At 35.5% G+C, this 5,181-nt stretch overlaps 1 pseudogene; it reads right to left on the minus strand.

Annotated features, from left to right (window-relative positions):
* Positions 1 to 3,018: 3,018 nt before the first annotated feature.
* The window catches only part of LOC124896883, a 21,247-nt pseudogene continuing 19,084 nt past the window's right edge, over positions 3,019 to 5,181 (minus strand).

The raw sequence follows: 5,181 nt of genomic DNA on the forward strand, positions 1-5,181 counted from the left end.
ATACATACATAGTAACTAAGATCATGAGTACGTGATGGCTAAATCTGTACGCTAATACATGGTTGGAACTGTAGTTCTGATAACATGAATGATTGTATCTGACAGCCCTGAATCTGGTTGAACTCTCTAAGTTTCGTGCTATAACTGAATTTGATTGTATCTAACATTCCTAGTATACTGATATCTGAAAAACTGTCTGAGTTCTTTTACTGAGACTGATACTGAAACTGTGGGAGGTAGTTATTTAACCGACATGCCCCATATGTGCCATTATGGCTAAGATAGGGTCCAATCCCTACCCTGACTAGAAGGGTGTCAATACTGCGCCACTGGTAAGGACAATATGTGAGCAACCCTCATATAACAGGTAAATCTAGTGAGAATAGTGGGAACCCTCATATAACAGGTTGTCACCTCATCTACCCTCATATAACAGGCCGAGATGTCTCAACCTATGCTAGCTACATAGTTCTGGAATAGAAAGATGACTGCTAAGAATCACACCCTCATATACAGGTGAGTTCCCATCCTTGGGTTCACTCGGTGCTAACTACTACTCCTATCTGAAGAGACTAAACATGATTTAACTGACTGTACGTAAGTGGAACTTACTGAATTTCATTGACTAATGGAATACTACTGATATCTGATAACTGACTAAGACTATGAGGTTTCTTGAGTCACATGACTGACTGAGTTCTACTGAATCATGGCTTGATTTTATATATCGTGAAACATGACATGGCTCTAGGCACACAGCTATAGTTTTCAGGTACGAATACCCCCAGGACTCGATAGAAGGAATTTGACACACATGACATGACTTGATCACAAGATTTGAGACAACAATTCATAATATCATAAGTAGGGGATATCATATTTCATATAGTTATTCAACATCTTAAACGTTATAGGGAATGCATGGATATATTTCGTGTACATATTGTATATCTCCATTATCTTACATGCTTCATACCACCACAATAGCAACACGTGAAAAGCATAGGATTCATATTGAAGTATATAGCTAACATGGACTTGTCCTTTAGACATCATAGAACCATACAAACATGAATTTCTAGCATCCTAAGCATTTTATCAAACACCTTGCATGCATTCTTTAAGGCATAGGTGAGTTTCATACTTGCACCATATTAAACCACCTAAAGTTCATGGTTTTTAATTAAAAACCATATATATTCCATGAAAACACCTTTAGACATCATATTGGAACTTAAACAACAATCGTCAACATGTACATACTCATATCACCACAAAAAGTTTACAAAATAATATTTAAAGCATGGTTCTTGAGCTCTATGAACGGATTGGATCCATAGATGAACACTAAGCATACATTAAAGCTTGATCTTGAAAGAGATCTAATGTTTCTGAAGGTTCCTGAAGAAATCCTTAGGCTTGCCCTTGATTTTTCTTGACTAGGGTTTAACCCCTTTGGGAAAGAATGCTCTTGTTCCTGAGGAGATGATCTTGAGAGAAAACCCTAATCTTGTAGTTGAAAGTGTAAGAGAGGGTTTTTAAGATGTTTTAACTAAAGAAAATGGAATATAATACGTTCCTTGAGGGTTATAAGTCGTGAAAAATGAAGGGAAAAGACCAAAATACCCTTATGAAATAAATTTTTAGTTGCTGAAAATCATAGCTGACGGCATTTGTGACAAGGCGTCAAAAGTGTGGTAAGCCGTCAAAGATGTTGTCACACAGGAGCTGGAACTGATGGTTTCTTCCTAAGTCTGATAACCTTCGTGGTAGGGCGTCACAAATGTGGTTAGCTACCACGAATGTCGTCACTTAGGAGTTGAATTCTGCCTAAGGCTGATGACCTTCGTGGTAGGGCATCACAAATGTGGTAAGATACCACGAATGTCGTCACTTGGGAGCTGGTTTCTGCCTAAGGCTGACGACCTTCGTTGTAGGGCGTCACAAATGTGGTAAGCTACCACGAATGTCGTCACGCAGTTTCCAGCCTGACATGCTGGAGTACAATAGGAATAACTCTTTGCTCCGATATCGGATTTAGGCGAAATTTGTATCGTTGGAAAGATAATTCAAATATATATCTGTTTATAGGTCATGGAGCTCAAAAATTCCAAGTATAATGAGAGATATGCTCGTTTGAAGTTGACTATACCAATATCCTTCTCAAGAATTCAATCGGTAAGGAATATTTTGATTCGTCTGATAGCTGGGAGTTATTTGAAGACTTAATATATATCTAACCTACTCATAAAACTATAAAAGAACCATGATGTACTATGCATGAACTTGGTACATGGCTCTAATATTGGTTTGAATTTTTTGGGGTATTACAGTATTTTGGTGTTGATATTTAGAAATTCAAATGTATAACTAAAAAAAAATATAAAAAGTGAAAATAAATTTAAAAATAAAATTTTATGAAGTGGAGTTATTTAATGAAAATATTTTTTTTTTAAATAATAAAGAAAAAAGTGAAATCAAAAGTAGTGAAAATATCTCTTGAGATATTTTTCAAATTCTCAAATATAATTTCAAGTTGTATTTAATTTATTTATGGCTAAACAAGTATTTTGAAATAAAGTGAAAATGTATTCTAAAATATAATGAATACTATCTATAGCCAAATGGAATCTTTATTACAACAGTATGACCAACACAACTTTAATTTCAATTCTAAAATTTATAAAGAGAAAAGACATCTTTCCCCCCCCGAACTTGTCCTCCAAATTCACTTTAGCACTTAAACTTAACTTCCGTTTATTTACCCACCTTAACATCTTTAAAGTGTATTAATTTCGCCCCTCAAAACTGAATACCACTCTCACAACGAAGAGTGTGATACACTCGCCCATACATCAGTGCCACTTCAATGCCACGTCGGAGCCACGCAAGCAAAATATTTTTCAAATATATATAAAATGTAAATAAATATATATAAATATTTATATATATGTATATATATATATATATTTAAAAAAATACATCCCCATCCCCCCACCCCCACATTTTCTATCTTCTTCAACCCTCCCCCAATTTTCTATCTTCTTCAACCAACAACAAGTAATCAACGACCAGCTCATTGTTCAAACAATATCCAAAAATACTTCGTCGATCACCGGAGCTCATTGTTCCAGTGAACCAACTCTGGTGCCGCCCCCTAAACTACAAAATCAACGATAAAAAAATTAATCAATTGTTCTGATTCAATCGACTTCCATCGAAAAACAACAACCACCAGTTGACCACCACCCATCTCCTTCAACTTTGCCGAAAAATACAAAAAATAAGTCGTTCATGTATCTTGATTAAGACATGTAAAATTCAGTAAAGGAATCAAAAATCATAAATTCTACAATACAAACAATAAATTCAATGAATTCTCCTCTTCAAAGAATAAGTAAATTGTGCTTGAATTCAGGAAAATCAAACTTTTGTTGACCGATGAGATTTGGATTACAGTTTGAACTTTTGGAGAGATTGTAAAATTGATGAAATTATTTGATTTGTGAAAAATTAAATTGATTATGTATTTCTTCCTTTTCTTTTCAATAATGGATTTTGAAAAAAGTGTTGTTGAAATTCACAACTTTTTCATATATACTTTTTTCTTTCTTGAAGAAATATATTGATAAAGTGCAATAGAAATGGAGATAGAGAATTAGACGAAGGAGAAAGGAGATTGGGATTGCGGTGTATGAAGAACGATCAGAAGGGGTGAGGGTTTTGGGACTAGGGGTACGGGGTGCAGGTGAGGAAGAAGATGGGTGAAGATGGGTTGGGTTTCTTTTTTCTTATTATATATATATATATATATATATATATATATATAATAACAATAAAGTGAGCCTTTTTAAAATAAAAAAAATCATTCGCTTTTTTTTTGCCACGTCAGCTGTAAGGGGTGAATTTAATTCACTTGAAAGTTGTTAAGGGAGGTAAATAAACGAAAGTTAAGTTTAAGTGTTAAAGTGAGTTTGGAGGACAAGTTCAGGGGGAAAAAGATGTCTTTTCTCATTTATAAACAAAGTTATTTTCTTATTTCACAACCAAATGTCCATTACAACTTTTTGCTGTCCTTTGAGGTTGTAATTATGTTATTTTAATTTGTGTAATGAAATATCATGAGTAAATTTAAATTTAAAAAATTAAAATATCCTAGGTTATAGCAGAGAGATGAATTGGAATAGGTGGAGGGGTGAGAAAAGAAAAGGAGGTTATAATGAAATGGAACCCACAATATATTTTTGATAATTAAAAATATCCTCACCCAACCAGGACAACTTACACGTATTTGGCGTATATATTAAATTAATATTTTTTATCATGATTAAGTAATTGAATTAATTAAAATGCATATTTATTAATCATGGTTAAGTAACATGCATTTCAAATTCAAACACATAATATTTATGTATTGAGATTCGTGTGAGGACGGTAGGTGGAGATTAAGAGCACTTCACAGTTTTGATAGGATTGCACCAGGGATCGACTCTTAGCCCGTTTCTTTTTGCCTTGGTGATGGATATTTTGACGCGACATATTCAAGGGAAGGTGCCTTGGTGTATGTTATTTGCAGATGATGTGGTTCTGATCGACGAGACTCGGGGTGGAGTTAATGATAAGTTGGAGGTTTGGAGACAGACGCTTGAATCTAAAGGTTTTCGGTTAAGTAGAATAAAGATGGAGTACTTGGAGTGTAAGTTTAGTAATATGTCACAAGAAGATGGAGTGGTTGTGAAGCTAGACTCTCAGGCCATCCAGAAAAGGGAGAGTTTCAATTATCTGGGGTCTATAATTTAGGGTAATGGTGAGATTGACATTGGGGCAGGGTGGTTGAAGTGGAGGATCGCTTCGGGAGTCCTTTGTGATAAGAAGGTTCCCCCGAAGCTTAAAGGTAAGTTCTACAGAGTGGTAGTCCAGACGGCTATGCTGCATGGAGCAGAGTGTTGGCTAGTTAAGAACTCCCACATCCAAAAGGTGAAGGTGGCGGAGATGAGAATGTTGCGATGGATGTGTGGATATACCAGGAAAGATAGGGTGAGGAATGAGATTATTCGAGATAAGGTGGGAGTTGCCTCGGTGGAGAATAATATGCGAGAAGTTAGGCTACGTTGGTTCGGGCATATGATGAGGAGGGGCCCTGATGCTCCAGTGCGAAGGTGTGAGACTCTGGCTATGGAT

The sequence above is a fragment of the Capsicum annuum genome, chromosome 3 (genome assembly GCF_002878395.1).
Source record: "Capsicum annuum cultivar UCD-10X-F1 chromosome 3, UCD10Xv1.1, whole genome shotgun sequence".
NCBI lineage: Eukaryota > Viridiplantae > Streptophyta > Magnoliopsida > Solanales > Solanaceae > Capsicum > Capsicum annuum.